We start from the raw sequence: 17,969 nt of genomic DNA, 5'->3' as shown, positions 1-17,969 counted from the left end.
CAAAACAGTAACCCATCAAACGCCCACTTTTTGTTTTAATATGCGTGTAATAATCATAACTGATATGAGTCATATTAATGCTTGAAATCCGATGTTTATTTTCGTACTTCGCTGACCTAAATTGTATTCGGGATAATGAAGGATGAGAAATAGAACTCGTCAATCTAACTGCATTGGAAACGAAACTAAAATGCCTTTCAAACATATATGCTTACTATCCTAAAGTATAACTTAGCATTTGTGTTATCTTACAATTTAGAAAACTGAGATATTCCCACCAAAAGATCATAACGTTGTGGGTAAAGCTACATAGATGTTACTTATATGTAGACAAACAATTTATATATCTTTCCCTTCCTTGTTCTTAAAGGTTATATACTAAACTACTTAAAACGTACAAAAATGAGATATGCAGGTTTACTTAGATATGAGTGGTGTAATGCATATTCATTACTATATAAGTAAGAACCAAAATCTCGTTTTCAGCTTTAGTACTGTCTTAAGCGTTCAGCAAATATAACTCTCAATCAAGTTTACGACTGATGCAATATATGGTCTGTTTAGCTGTATTTATATTTCTTTATTTCATTTGAATGTTATATCGTTAGTTAGTTTGGGAAGAATTCTTTGTAATGTTAAACATTGACCTCTTACGAACGAAACGACCGATAACATTTTATAAATATAGCCTTATTGAAGTCTAAGGTGTTCTGACAATTTATTGACAGTACTGGTTTCAAAACATTGATGTATATGTAACCATATGACATCCATGGACTTATCCACACATGCATGAGGTTGATATAATATATTTGAGGTTGTGAGGTGGTGGCTCGGAACTTGGATTTCGTTACAAGAGTACATTCATAAGTAGCCCTCAAAGTTTTTCTATGGAATAATTAATGCATTATTTTAATTCGTTTCGCATGAATTAACTAACAAGAAACTTCTTGCGCTTTAAATTAGTTATAGTAACTGTTGACCCATGGCATCCCATGCGTATTAATTATGGTGCCGACACCACCAGGTATGAGTCACTGAAAAGTCCATGAGTTATAATTAAAATGTAATTCCAATATGATCGTGTCACTGTAGGAGAACACTTCCCCGCGAAAGTTATACGAGTGATTGATAATATTTATCTAATCAATCTTTGATTGTGAAAGCAATATAAGTTTTAGTTTTATTCATGTTCTTATGAGAATATATTTTTATATTATAAAGAGAGTTTGTGTCCCATTCAAACAAATGAGACGACATCGCTTTCATACTTGCAGGAATTGTCAAACCTAATGTTTCACAACATAGTAATATAGGACAATTTTGAAATAATCATAAAAGATGGCTAAATTGAAGAAAGTACTACAAACGCAGAAGATCCTGAACAGAGAAGGCGCAAACAATTGAAACGAGTGGGAAGCATAAAATAAGTTACATGAGGAACCAACATGAGGTGGTTCAAACAGTTCAATGTTTTACAATATCTCTATGTCATAATTATGAAATAATTTAGATCACTAGCGATGTATTGTTGGTGTGTTTTAAGAAACTTGACATGAAGGCATTTATTCATAGCCAATATATACGTGTCCTGCTGGATATATCAGCAGGTTTACCTACTCAGTGAGAGTAAACTGAGAAGGGGAATGGCCTCTTGACATTTTAATATTAAATACTATGTGATAAAACCATTGCTAATATGTGTTATAAAATAGGAAGAGAGAAATATAAAGCAAACAAAGCATTAAACATAATATATTATGTCTAATCCTTATAACCAGGAATATACTATATAGTTTTTACAGGATAATACAATTTTTTAACATGGGGATTGCGAGCACTTTAGTAAAATCCCATTGGATGTGTACACCTAACAAAGTCGCAGGTTCTTTCAGATAAACGACGCAACCTCAAATTTAGTTTTCTCTTTCTCTCCCACTCCACAACCTTATTCTCTCTGTTATGCAGGACAGTGAGAGAGAAAATTGGGAAAGCACAAAGGATTTCGATGAAATCGTGTCAGATATTTAATTCCTTTTGAAGACATGGATTATTAGTATTTGTTATCGTCATTTATTACATTGATAATGATTAATCAGTAGACATTCGTTAGATATTTAGAGAATATAGACGTGATGGTCTACTGTTGAAACAAAACCTAATATATATATATATATATATATATATATATATATATATATATATATATATATATATATATATATATATATGTGTGTGTGTGTGTGTGTGTGTGTCAACACGATGATTTTGCTGGAAGAAAACTTGTATATGTCATAGTTTACATATTACCTCCAACCAAATGCACACTATACATTCGTTGCATCAGGTCTGTTTTGAAACTCCATTTATACATTGTCGTAGTTAAAAATAATTGGGGATTGGCACTAGTACCTGTGAATAAATAATTTTCCTAAGTGAACGTTGAAGACGGTTATTTCTTGGCGAAGAGCCAACCGTGGATTCCATGCAGTGACACCTGGTTGTTGGCAACCGTATATAACTCTCTTTACAGTGGGGGATAATTTCATATTTCAAAAATGTCTGGTGCAAACTATCCTATCTATAGAAAGAGTTATAGCCCTGCTGGGAAGCTACTGACAGAAGTACACTTTCATCGTGAATGTAAATATGAGTATTTGAGAAACTGGATAGAAACTCACACTCAAACACAAGTGTTTGTGATGGTTAGAGTATGCAAATGTGAAAAGCATGAAAATAAAACAGACTTTTTAGACAGAACGATAATATATCTCTCTGAAACTGGTAGAGGAACAGGGGTGGAGGTTCACAACTACGATGACAAATCTACAGAGGATTGCGAGTGGGAAAAGATTATAAAACCTGACGGGAGTGTTGTACTAACAAGAATATGTTCTTGTTCAAGAGAATAATGAGTAAGTAAATAAATAAATGGAAAGACATTACGCTAAAATTAGGAAACACCAGTTTGCCGCATCTTTTTTAAGAGAAACCGTATGAATTATCAGCAAATCTAAATATAGTTATATTTTTTCCAGGGGCAGGACTTTTGCCGTGTAAGCACATATGTAGAAAAATTAAAATAAGCGTGCAGCTTTCACTATGTAGATATACTTTTTAAAAAGCACATATTTGTTATAATTTTAGTTATTCTGACAACTGTGCACTACCTAATACCCGATCGTCCTCTTTTGGATAAGACTGTTTATAGAATCGTTGAATTATTATCAACAACAATACTGTTTGTGAAACTGTGTTTTAAAGTCGAATATTTTACAATTATTCAATGATATTTACGAATATTCATGACAAGGATATGGTTGTTGGACGATCACTCGTGAGGTTATGAATGTCATTTATTGAGATATACGAATATAAGCAGGATATTCAGCGTCTTTATCAGATCAGCAAGTGAATATTAAACCGTTTTGATGGTTGTTGTTGTTGTTGTTGTGGGGTTTAACGCCATTTTTCAGCACTTGATTGGCTATACATGGCGGCCAGTATTAATGGTGGAGGAAGAACCTGGGAAAACCCAGGAAAGAACCACCGACCCACGAGAAGCTACTGGCAAGCTTTCTCACATACCCACATTGGCTGAATCTTAGACTCGAACCGCCGCAGACAGAGGTGAGATGGCAGTGATCCGTAACGAAGAGCGCTTTAGACCACTCGGCCACTCGGGGATGGACTTATGGCTATGAATATCTTGTTTAATATATCGTGATGGAACAGTTTTGGAAATGATTTAATCAGCTTGTATTGATTCCTTTCTTGAGGTACATGTATTACCGTCTACAAAATTATTTACACTTATGAAAATACAGAGAAAATTAAAAGATGTTAACGTTATTTAATAGTGGTCTGTATTACACGATATTCGGCATTGTCTGTTTTCGCTAGGTGAGCTTTATACAAAACGCTCTACATTGATAATAACATTTAGCATGAAATAACAAAGAAACTAAATCCATTATAAAATAATTATAGCAAGTACTTAATAAGTGTTTTATTATATAAAAAAATCGATGTATTTTGTTTTGGAATTGTTGTACCATACGAATATTCTCTAGCACATGGGTACACTTTCTGTAGCCCACATTGCTGTTATTATTTCCAACATTTACATGTTTTGTCGTGTTATGATTGATTGTTTCACATAAACAGATAAAAGTGATACATGATATCCTTCATTTCTTTCAACTATTCTGGTGGTAGGATCCATATATACTAAATAAATTATCTTGAGGGGAATACAATTCAAAACGTGGTTTATTTGTTTTCCAAAATCTATAATGATTGTTGTAACAAGACACAAATACAACCATAACAGATTCTTGTCATTGCGTATTCTAATAAAACCCCAATGTTATTGTTATATAAATGTTCGTACAATGAAATTGCAAGCCCGAGATAATCTAAGACAGTTGTAACAATGCTTCTTCGTGCCGAGTTCGGTGTAACTTGGATTTCGAGTTGTTTTTTTTTCTTTAATGGTGAATGAAGAATGGATCTGTTGTTATCTCAGAACAGTGGTCTGCAATATGCCGAATGGGTATCTGTTATGGAGACGTACATACAATTTACGCACTTAAACGATTCAGTGGTAAGTTAAATATAGAATTGAAAAGAAGGAACATATCGTCTAGTTCTTTCTACATAACGATCTCTGAGTTGTTTACTCATTTACATGGGTGTTGCGTCGATATATCAACGTATATAATACAAACTCCTTCTTTGGCATACGAAGTGCAGGAATGTATCTTATTGCATACCTTGAGCTCAATAATGTATCACTTGTCAAATCAGTAACAGGCTCCCAAATATCAGACATTGACATAAGTTTGACGAAGAAACAATTTAATGTTTATCCGAAATAAACCTTAGAAGACGGATGTTATTTCAACACGTGTTCAGAGATTTTAATGAATTAATAGTTCCTACGATGCTCTCAAAATTGATGAAACCAAATGGGTATATCTTGCAAACTTTGATTGTTTCTCAGAAACCGATAGCATACGTACTGTGAGACAATGTACTTTAAAACTGTTCTGGATTCAATAAGACGATGGAAGTGCATGATAATTATTTCAAAATATATTTCCTTTGCGAAGACAATTAATGCTGAAATGGCTGTGACGCTACGTTTAATAAAGGACACACGCCCACTCACTCATTTATAAACATGAACAAAAAACCGATGCAGTTTGGTTTGTATGCAAAATAATGTTTTGTCATCTCAGTACATTTAAGCTGAGCATATCAAGATTGCATTTGTTAGTTCTTGTGTTACAATCAGTTGATGCAAACTCTCCAAATACATCAATTGCTTAAAAAGAACTAGTAACATAGGTAGGTCAAATAATTTACATTCTTTTAGAAATAGTTACAGAATATCGCATAATTGTTACCGTATTTACTGAAGTTGTAATTACGTGTGCGTGTTCGTTTATCAAGAAGGCGATCCGAATTCTGTGTTGAACTCTGATTACATTTAACTTACATTAAACGTACATTTAACTTCGACTTAGTTCGATGTTCAGTTCAGATTCATGGTCATAAACGTTTTTAATTTTTAGAACTGTGATATTTATTTACTTGTGTATTCCTATTCACTGTTCTACTCTGCTCTTTTAAATTCCATTCTCAATCTTTTGTTCATATATTTCATGGCAAGTGAATGAAATTAAATTTGAATGAAATCAATATGGCTTTTTGGAAGCATGTTGCAGGAACTTGAAACGATCTCATATCATATACTGGATTGTATTTGGTGACGAAATGCTTATATTAAATAGAAAAGGATTTTTTTAAAACTTAAAACCGAAGGCTAATATAATTAAAGTGACGTACACTAGGCCACATTAGAGTAGCCGACCCAGATAGCATAAGGTGTACTTCAGCGTAAACGACCTGTCTTGTTCACGTAATGTAATCATTCGTACTGCAGTCATTAAAATGGTTCTTTTATATGAAGTTTATTATCAACAGTAATTCTATCTGCATTTGCTTGAGACAATCCCGAAAATGTTTGGCTTTCATTTGTTGTTTCAAAAATGTTCCAATTCATTAGTTATTTCCATCAGTTTGTTTAGTTTATGTATGTATGTATGAATCTTAATTACTACAAGTATCCCTTATTCACGTCTATATTTTTTGCAGATACTCAAATAAGAGACCAGTGAATCATCAGAAAATGAGAGGAAATTATTGCTACTTGACGGTTTCTTCAATAACCACTCTGCGAATTTGGAGAATAATATTTTGTAATGTTAGTTAAAACAATTTCGGATTATGGGTAAATTCTTCAATTTGAAGATATCAAAGTGGAAATGGCCCAAAAGATATACAAACAAAACCTTTTCGCTGAAGAACCAAAGAGTTTTTTATACTACATTGAATTATGATTGTCACACTACACAGGTCTAAAACGAAATAAGTGAACACGTTTTTGTAAATTATGTTAGTTATTCTTATGATACGACATCATTTACGAATCCAGAATGTGTCATCATATGTTCGTATACATTTCATAACATTTATACTATTCATTTTGTTTTGGTCACATCAAAGTCCGTTCCTAATACATATTTTGATAACTGATTAGCATACAACATTGTGTGGTACGTGGAGATGACATTGCTTATTCTTTTAAGCAGATTCTAAACACAATTCAGTAACATAATTACGTTCTTTCAAATAATCATAGAGACTTTTCAAATCTTCAAGTCATATGATATTTCTACAGTTTGTTCCTTTGTTCTTCCGTAAGACCACATGATAATAGCCTAAAGGTCGTATTCGATAGCTGCACTTGAGAAATTATTTTCTGGTAATGTATCTGCCTTTTAAGTAAAAATCCACTGATAAGTGGCCAAGCATCAGAGGCAAATCAAAAACCAGTGTTTCGTTCTATAAATTCTCAAAACCTTCAATTTTACATAACTTCAACTAAAATTAAAACGAAAAAAACAAATGATTCACTATTGAATATTTTTTGTAAATGCATTAAAAATTGTAAGATATAACAGTACATATTGTTTTCGTTATTGTGAATATTTCAGGATACATGCAGAACGCATTTTGAATCCTTTTGGCTTTCTTTCCTCCAAGAAACAATGAAAATATGAACACTAGGTTTCAAGTTCGGAATCACTCAACCAAATACACATATTATGCAGACAAGTGTATACATTGTAATGTCAAACATGCTCTTTTCGTTTTCTTATTTGTTCTCTCCTGTTTCGTTTTTTGCTTTGCCTGTTGTTATCCTAAATCAGGTATACAGGCTAATTGAATTTTACAACTGTGTTCCCTACTAATAGTCCTCAATTTATATTAGATATATGCAGATTTATAAATAGATAGAGTAACAGCTCCATAAAAAGAGCAATCGACTGGCTATATATTAATATCTAATATGTAAGCATATCAACCATGATTAAACTAAGACCGAATATGTAATCAAATTCAAATAATATATACACCCTTCTGACCTTTGCAATATGAAGCTGATGATGTTATAGCGTTTACTCTGTACTCGGTTCGACAAAAAATTTTTCATCGCATAATCCGACCAAGATAACAACACATGTGGTTAACATGTGCTGGGCTCCATATATAGAGAGAGAAGAATACTAATTTACACCTTTGATGTGTACTGATCAGATAACACTGGACTTCTTTTCTAAAATAGAAATGGATTTTAAGCTAAACGACGTTGACAATTTATTATGGCCTAACTAGAAATGTAAAACACAAACATTATCTCTCTTCTCGCGCAATCGATATTCCTCATTTACATTGTAATAAATGTATGCCCTGAAAATTCTCTGATATTGATATAAAAGCTTTGCCTTAGGCAAATTGTTTAATTTAGATGTAAAGAATTGTAGGATTGATATTTGAAGAAAGCGAAAGCAAAACTCAATAATACTAACGGAATGACCAGTCTTCCTCACACAACCCACTGGTCATCCAAGTATGAAGGACACCTCAAAAACACAGCACAGCCTCAATACAGAAGAACATATCCATTCGGCGTGCGGTTATATTGACGAATGGGATTTGGTCACTGAAATATTTTGTTTTAAAAATGTACGGCCGAATAAAGAGCATATGGAGAAAATTACTAAGATAAGAAAAGCCTTAATTCTAGAAACGGTATAGAACTTTAGTTTTACACTGATGAGCATCAGCACAATTACGACTAGAGTGTTTCAAAGCAAGGGTAAGGATTGTTTAAAATTCTACCCTTTCTGCATTAAATACTTCATATTGTCCAGATAGCTCTAAGCAATTTTAGACGGCTTCGGGCAGCTTCAGACAACTCTAGTCATATTCACAGTCACATTGACAATCACACTTCATAGCGACAGACACAATCACAGCGACAGTCACGATCAGCTACAATAAAAGTCAGCTACAATAACAGTCGGCTACAATAAAACCAAATTGGTCATAATAATAGTGTCTGTATATTCTCTTGATATATGATAATACTTTAACCTCTAACAGTGACCTGTAATTCCATACTTTAAATCTGAGTTGTAATAAATGCATTATTACGCGATAAGACATTACAAACCGAATAAGCTTCGCATATCAAATGAAAATGTAAATTTAACACTTACCCCTATGGCTGGAGAACAATGGAGAGCGTACACTCCTTGACGTGGGCCAAAAATGATCAGTGTGGATTTAGAAATTGGTCTTACTTAAATCCATAGGAGAGTGAGTACAAGTCAGGGTAGAATACCCGTGCATATCATCTTAGTCATGTTACCTCGTCACAAGTAATCTCTGGCTGGGTACATGTTAATACAGTCGCTTACCTGGAGAAAAAACTTTAACCCTAGACAACGTTATACGCATGTACAACGAGAAATACTCGAATGGTTTTAAGACAAAACCAAGTTATTTCTTTGCCTAATTATGCGACATACAAGAGCAAACAAACAAATATCCATATAATTGTATTACACTCTTTTGTTCTATAAGTATTAAAATATAGTGATATAATGTCATGAATGCACCACATTGTTTTGTTTCAAATAACCGGATACATAATAGTATGGTATAACGCAATAAAATGAGTAATGTAATTTCAACTAACATTTATGAAATATATACTCAGTAACTTAGATTAAATGATTCATATCGTTCAAAACATTCTTTTGAATACAGTTTACTAATAAAGCTTTATTTCAAGCTTTAAACGCTTACGAAATAACTTTATATGAAGTTTCTCCGTTAAAAATGGGAATCAATTATTACGTATTAATTTTAGAAAATGTCTCACTTATTTATAAGCATCATAAACTGGTTGTGATCAAAGTATGTATATTTCATATTTTGAGTCGTGTTTGATATAGCTAGAATCGTTACTGTTTTATTTTATTTTTAGTTGATTGCAGTATGACCAGTTTAACATATCGGAAGCAATCAGGACAATTCTCGTTTTCTTCAGTTAGTCTGTCACCAGCTTTTGTACTAATACATTTCTCTGCACCATGAAACCGCCCCTGTTTTTACTGACGTCTTTAATTTTTGAAAATATTAAATGTTTGGGCTACAGAATATACTAATATTTCATACTTGAATTGTATGAAATTCCTGAAAAGACAAAAGTTTTAGAGGAACGAATATTTTCAAATACTGCCATGATGAGTAAATTAAAAACTATTCAAAACTCAACAGAAGCAAATGAAATGGGATTTTGTCATGTTCGCCTTTAGCCTTGTAGAAGTAGAAACGTATTAGCCAACATAATGAAGTGGCGTACTTTGTTAATATCTAACATTATGTACCATTCAAAATTCTTGATATTTGTTACAAATATTCTGTTTTGTTACTTCTTCTTCAGTGCTCTTATTTAAATATATGAAGTGCGAAGCCAGCAGAAAAAGTAAACGATATTTCCATTAATTGAACATGTAGTAGTTTAAACTTTCGGTTAAAATTAGAAACAGAAATCGTTTCAATGCTATGACAATTGTGAATAAGAAACAATAGGAATACATTCATTCAATAAACCATTATTCATCTCTTTTGCATAAAGATTAAATTTGTAATGTTTTCTTTGTGAATAAAATGTATAAATGCATAACTTGTATAAATTTAAAGAAGGCTTGCATCTATAAAATTCAAGCACAGTTTTGGAAAATGTAATTGTTTTGAAAAGTGGATAGATGCATATATTACGTATACATATTGGTAACAATATTGTTTATGCGACGAGGGAAAAATAGAGCTTCTGAAGAAACAATGCAGAATCATGACCATGGCACAACGTAATTGATTTTTCAGACCAGAAACAATTTATGGCATTTGTTTGCCTTCATTGTTCATGTACAAATTGTTTCACAGACAAAGCTCAAATATGATACGGGTTGTCCATTTATCATTTTCCATACAGCAGTTCTACTGATATTTGTATTAACCACCTAATGGTTTTCATTCTATCGAGCGAAATGAACGTTTCTTCCTGCGACTGTTATCTAAATCATACATTACCCTGGTTTTCTAAAACGCTAAAGGCAAAAAGCATTATGGTACGAAAGATTTTCTTACCATAAATATATGAGATTTTCACCCGTTTATTCCGACAAAGCAGAATAATATATAAAAAAAAAACTTTGCCTATAGTAAATATGAGCCAACACGTAGCTGATACGTGAACATACAAGTAAAATACCTGAATTGTGTTAATATTCCAAGATACTTTTCGGGAAATAACTTAAATTTGAAACAGTAAACTCAGACAGTCATTGACCCTTGCAGAGGTGATTCACCGAGGCTAACGTTATTCAATGTCAGAGCAGAGTTTGAATTGTTTCAAGAAAATAACAATTAATAACTTGTAAAGTGGCAACAAATCCGGTACAAAGAACATACTGACAGTACACTTATGCTTTTTAATATATATATATTAAAATGTATAAGTGTTCTGTGAGTATGTTCTTTGCATATATATATATATATATATATATATATATATATATATATATATATATATATATATATATATATATATATATATATATATATATATATATGTACGCAGTTATTGTAATAAAACGCAGATATTAGAATAATGATAGAGTTCAGCCAGTTGTGAACAAATTATTTTTGTTCAAGAACCGTTTAAGCACAATCATATATCATCAATTTTAGATGTGTCTGAAAGAAGATGGAATAGAGAATGATTATAGAAATTGATTACTTTTAAGGGCAAGAACTGTGTATATTATAGTTTCTTTTCTGGTCAAAGATGTCATGAAATATCTCAAAAACGTAAGTGGTCTGCATTTGAACCTCTCCCGAGAATTGAGTAATAATAATGATAATAATAATAATAATAATAATAACAATAATAATAAGGACTTTATATAGCGCCTAATCTTTAGAAGCTCTAAGCGCTTTACAACATTAGACAACACCTATAAGATAAGAAACATAATAATATTATTACAGAAACAAACAACATGAAATTAGAAAAACATTTTAAAAAAATAAAAAAACATGTTCAGAATATTTCAGGTAGGAAACATTATTAGGTCTATAAGTTTGTTCTTGCAGTCGAAACAAGTGTTTTAAGAGTCCTCTTGAATGTGATCACTGTATCCTTGTGTCTAAGTTCAGTGGGCAATTCATTCCACGTTGCTGGGCCCTGGTATGCAAAAGAACGCTGTCCATATGACTTTGTTTTCATACTTGGAATAATGAGTAATAGATTGTTATAAGAGGAGCGTAAGTATCTTGCTGGTGTGTACACATGAGTGAGATCAGATAGGTATGCTGGACTAGAGTCCGACAGTGAAATGTAGTACAGAGAACAAATTTAACTCATGTGAAGAATCATACCAGATAGACATTTAATAAAAACAAACAGACATTTAATCCTCTCATTAGAATTAAACAAGTTGATGTAATTAAAAACGGTGTAGATTGGGTGCATAGCGGCAGTGTAAATATTGTTATATGTTTCGTCCCTACGCTCTGCGATATTTTTCTTACATATTGTTAACGAAAACGAAGTTTGCGCATCATTAAATTTAACGAAGGCTCAGAGCATCTTTTTCAGATGTATTATCTTCATAAGCTAGTGTCTAATACGTTTCGCAACATCATTTAATTAGACAGTGCATTCCACCAATTCTTTACATTAATCGTCATTTTCCTTACGAATACGGTAATTAAAAATGTATTACCTTAGGTATAAAGTACAGTCCCTGAATAAATCAATAATTCTGGTGCAAATATGAAATGACTTATATAAGGGTGAGAAAATATCGCAGAGCAAGCGCCGGTTGTTACTCAATAATAACTAGCTCTCAGATAAAGAATATACTCAGCTCTAAGTTGTTCATTCTGCAATGGTTAAAATGTCGAATTTGAACAATGCGAATGCAAATAGAACTAAGTAGAGACAATAAACTGTGATTGTTAAAATTTGCAGACACACTCCTAATGGTGGCTTTACATGTGACAAGTGAAATAATATCGCATCTAAAATGATAGCATTGAGCGTATGTGCACCAACCTAGTTATATATAAAACTAAGAATAGTGATGATATATAATAACTGCTACGTAACTATAAATTATATTGTAACATTCTTTGGAATTTTTGTAAATGTTAAATGATCTAAATGGTTTAACAACTGTTCCTGTCTTTTTAGCCTTCTATAGTTGGTTGTTACACAACTCAGCCTGATAATTTTCACAATATTTGTTTAACCTTTTTCGATTAAAAATCATTGTTCTTTGTGTCTTTTGTTGTTACCGACTTGACAAAAGCCTAACCTGGTCAAGAGAATTTCCAGCACATATATGGCAGAAATATTACATGTAATAAGGACTCTCTTTGTCATAAATATTTCCACAATATTGCTTCCAATTCTGACATTATACCACACAAAACAAATATAATATAGTTTGTAAACTTGGCACCGAATCAAACCCAAAGGCTATTGTTATTCTGCAAACACACACATGCAGCAAATGTGATAACTGTTTGTCATATACGTATTTCAAGTTTGCCAAATTTTAAGAAACAAATACGTATCAATATGTGTGACACAAACGTAGTAGATAGCAAAGTAGACCTTTTATTTTCAGTACGTAAACGTGTCAAAATCATTCGCCACCGTGAGAAAGGTTTTTCTCTGTGAATGGGATCATTTGCTGAAGCTGATTTGTATCTATCAAATGTATAGATTTGTCGATTATTTAATATACAAATAGAGAAAAGAGGCAACACACATAATCTAATGTAACTCTCACAATTCAGATATTAACCAGATGAAGGAGGCAGTCAGTTCCTTAAATAAAAGAGTTCACATAATAGGGAAATGCATGCAAAAACAATAATAAAATCAGCTGCAATTTCTCTTTCTAAATGCAGATCTTTTACGCCGGTAACACAAAGCTAAAACTTATGTCAGTATCATTATATATGTATATGTTGACTTCTTCAACGTACTTACCAATCTAGTTACTTAAAATCGATTTCATCCCTTAATTATACATTTTCTGTGAGAACTCAGTTTTTAAACACAACAGTATTATACAGAAGGAAAGAACATTTTCTTTCTAGTCAGTACTCACTGACTATTTTCATAATTTAAATGGGTGTGCTGTAAAAATAGCAAGAATTACAATACATTCCTTGTCTTTACTACAAAGTACAGGCATATTTGTGATATTTTAACTTGAACTCAACACGACAATGAACTGTATTGTCAAAGGAGGACTCCGTCTCTATTTTCTGACAATGCCTTTGTATAGATCGGACGACATATTGACGTACAGAACAATTCAGCTTTTGCGATACAAACTACTATGACCGACCTGTTCAGTGCAAAACGAATATCACAAACATGCTATAGAATTTCATCGTCGGCTCACAGATAAAACATAATTCTCATGTCGTACTTTGCCCCATGAACCTCTAACATCAAGTGAATATGTTGCTATGCAAATATTGATTGATCCACCAAAATTATAATGATAACATATGTCCACTTAAACAGACAGTGTGCATTAAATGGATTTAATGACATGGTGATAATGATGGTCTATTATACACAAATAAGTTTTATATGCTTTTTGAGACAATTGATGACTAAGTTGTTGTGACGCACAAGTTTATATAATAAAGCACATGCAAATAGAAGAAAATATTTGCCTAGTATGGAGAAGATTTTCGCTGGTCCAAAGTAAATTCAAATTTGTCTTCGATTTTATATGCAGTGTTCAACTAAGCCTATTTCATTAATTGCTTCATTTTTCTCAGTACAAATTGAATGGATCTATCATGATCTCTGTTAAAAGCTTAATACTGGCTTTGTGATAATTGTTCAATTATATTATTCTATTATCGTCATTATTCACACACACATACATGCATTCATATACACGCATACATATATATATATATATATATATATATATATATATATATATATATATATATATATATATATATATATATATATATATATATATATATATATATATATATATATATATATATATATATATATATATATCTGTGTGTGCCAGATTTTTGTGTGCCATAGTTTCTTCAAAATATATATTTAGCCGTCATTTCAATAGTTATTTCAAAATATATATCAATATTAATTTTCTAAATTTTTTTTTGCCAAGAATAGAGCAAGGAATAACCTTTTTAAAAATCAATTATTGTCCAACTATATAGGTATAATCTCTTAACAGGATATATATATATATATATATATATATATATATATATATATATATATATATATATATATATATATATATATATATATATATATATATATATATATATATATATATATATATAATACCTATTCAAATTACCATTTGTAAATCACTTGGTGTCATCTTTATAGCTTACTTTTTCATTTTTAACAGGCTGTTAATATAACATAGGGAGTGTGAAGCATAAACTATGAGATAGACTTTTTTCTGTATTTGCCCTCAAAGAAAAAGTATCTTACAATCATTATTCTTGTAGGTTGCATTACTAATGTCGTGATATAGTTTTTCTTTTGTTTTGCATGTTATTGAAAGTTGTTTTAGAAATAGTTGTGTGTGTAATATGAACTTATATCATCTTTTTCCCCATACATACAAATAAAAAAGACGTTTGAATATAAATATTTAACAACAAATTATCACTTAATTTTTGGTTTTGAAATGTAGTTATTTAAGACAATGTTGTCAAACTGTTTTCAACAATAAAATGGTCATTAATTACGTTGCATTGTGAATATGGCTGCAAGTGAAAAAAATAATATAATTGCGTCCATAATTAAATATTTTTTCTATCCATATATTCAGACAAATGTATCTTTATAAAGGTGAAATGTGATCGTTTCTGTACATCGTGACGTTTTGAGAATTCATTTAGAGACGATTTTCGTTCATGTAGACTTGATAGCTATTGATTTTTAATTTCTTTCGATTTTTTTATTTCAGTGTGGATAAAAAGAGTGGATTTTAGCTATTTACCACGATATAAACCTACGTATGCGTAACCGTAGAAGAAGAACGTATTGTCCACGGAATCGACATGTTAGGTTTAAACGTGACGCACTGAGAAACTAAGTCTAAGTCCTATTTGTGTCATTGTTTTCAGTTTTTCTCCATTTTAAATCTGTCACGAACGAGTGATTAAAATTCCGCCCAGAGTATATGACGTTCTTCATAACAGAGATACAACTAGTTAGACACTTTATATACATTGGTGAATTTCCGGTATATATGCGTATTATGTTATATTTTTTAATACTAAACAATTTTCTCAATTGTTGCTATTATTACTTCTGGAAATATGAAGAATATTCCGAATGAAACGTAGTTGGATTAAAAAGAGAGAAACAATGAAACGAGGACAATTACTCTGAATTTAAATTATTCTATATAACGACTTTACAATTTTAATCTGTTGTGACTATATAAAGTTATATTGTGAGGTCGAAATACTTGTAAAATATCTGGATGATATGTTTTCCCTTTAGAAACATTAGTTCAATGTATATATTGTTTATTTATATACGTTTGTATATAACTTTAGCTATTTATGATCACAATTTGCATGTTTTTGTTTTGTTTCTTCAGATAATAGTAGTAATGTCAAAGAGACCGAGTAAACAGAACGGGAGGCAGTAGGCACAGTTCTAATTTTGACACTCATCCAGTCTGCAGTTTGATTACTAATGCACTTCACTGCTAAATGAAATCTTCCTTTTTAATTCAAAGATATGAATGACGCGAGGCAAACAATTATACTTTGGATATTTGAGATCTGAATTGTGTGACAGTTTTTGAAAACAATCGTATTCTGAAGGTTGATAACAATTGTTCTTTTCCTCGTTGGGCCATTTCAAAATAGTCATAACACAAATGGAAGCCACTGAAAAAGGTTGTGTCGTGTTTAGTTGTATGTTTGTATTAAGTATAAAAAAGATAACATATTGTAGTGCATTCCTTTGTCTTATGATTGTTATTTATTTAAACGTTTAGAAATTTTCTTCATATTATTGTAATCCTGTTTCTACCATCCAGGTTATAAAACAAAAGCCTGTTAATGGTTTGCGTTTTGTACTTGAGTATGTAACAGAATTTATTTGTGATTTATTTATTTAACACAATGTGTAAGCACAAGTTACACATTTCGGCTTGATCAAAATTTGAATCTTATCAAACTTTTTGACATTCTACCAAATACAGCTGATGAAAATTAATGTATTCGACGCGCTGTTTGTTCGGTTAAGGCATGCACATTTTAGATCCGTCCAATAGCTAATGCAATATTCAATTGCACCTTTTGGATATGATTCCAACTAGTAGCCATACAATGTACAAATGATCCATTTCTTTTTTAAATACTCTTTTCCTATACAGAAAAAGTAAATAGTTTTGTTGAGCACTTGTAAGCATGAATCTGTTTACTATAGGATGTATTATTTCTTTTTTAAAGTTTATCGTGTTTGTCTCGTACTATTTAAGTCGACATATTAATGCTAGAAAATGCCTCTTGTACTTTTCACTTGTTTTATTCACATTTAAACTTTTAATTGTGTTACTTCTATGTAAACATATTTTTACTCTTAGTGTAACAAATTTGGTCATATTGTTTCAGTCTCAGCGTAGACGTTCTCTCACACGAACACGTACGATTTGCTCTTCATGTTTGAAAATATTTGTTGAAGTTTTATTTTTCTCTCTCTTAACTATAGCGGTAGTTTAAAAACGAATCTGATTCACGCGTCTTGAAAGAATAGAGTTGCTAGGGTTCTCACAGCTTTTATACCAAACCGGGAGGTTTGCTTTAACTACATAAGAAGGCAGTTTAGGCGAATCGGAAAGAATGTGTTTTGAAGCTCCAAGACTTCCAAATTGTTCGATGAGAATATGCTTGATAATTCTCCTCAAAACGTAATATATTTTAAAGTTCAGTACAATCAATTTGTTTGGAAGAAGTGTCTTAAATCATATTTATTGTAAAAAGACATATATTACAAGTCAATGTTAATATAGTTACAATTGCAGTTGAATCTCCTCAATTGCACACTCACGCTGTTATGACTTTCCACAGGTTGTGAATTGAAGGAACAAGCTAAAGACACTTTCGACTTGATACATTCAGACATTATACAGAATGAAGTAGTCTAATTCCATGTTGTCCAAAATGCCGCCATCACGTATGATGTCAAATGTTTATCATGATAAATTCGATAAGAGACTGATAGTAATCCAGATCAATTAATTCGCTGCTCTTCTTCCAAACTATACTGACCTCAGTCGATGATAATGGCAATATTTACTTACCTTCTTTACTACCACTTATTTGTCTTTGGATAATTTTGTAAACTCCGTAATTTCTAGTTTACTGAGATTTGCATTCTAATTAAACGTCAGATACCCCTTACTTCCAATGTGATGATGCCTTTC

The 17,969-nt window shown here is 31.5% G+C and overlaps 1 protein-coding gene and 2 long non-coding RNA genes across 6 annotated transcripts in view; 1 reads left to right on the top strand and 2 right to left on the bottom strand.

Moving 5' to 3' along the window:
* The window catches only part of LOC149799271 (uncharacterized), a 277,158-nt gene that overhangs the window by 13,777 nt on the left and 245,412 nt on the right, over positions 1-17,969 (bottom strand). The gene's annotated exons all lie outside the window — the stretch shown is intronic.
* The window catches only part of LOC149799276 (uncharacterized), a 151,857-nt gene that overhangs the window by 10,340 nt on the left and 123,548 nt on the right, over positions 1-17,969 (bottom strand). The gene's annotated exons all lie outside the window — the stretch shown is intronic.
* LOC149799283 (uncharacterized) lies at positions 2,370-7,211 on the top strand. The gene is made up of 2 exons (XR_016421128.1): positions 2,370-2,915; positions 6,163-7,211. It is a non-coding gene; the product is annotated as an uncharacterized LOC149799283 (long non-coding RNA).

Source organism: Sinohyriopsis cumingii, chromosome 5 (genome assembly GCF_028554795.1).
Source record: "Sinohyriopsis cumingii isolate HCF-2022 chromosome 5, ASM2855479v2, whole genome shotgun sequence".
Lineage (NCBI taxonomy): Eukaryota > Metazoa > Mollusca > Bivalvia > Unionida > Unionidae > Sinohyriopsis > Sinohyriopsis cumingii.
The sequence above is the reverse complement of the archived record's forward strand: the minus strand, read 5'-3'. Positions and strand labels throughout refer to the sequence as shown.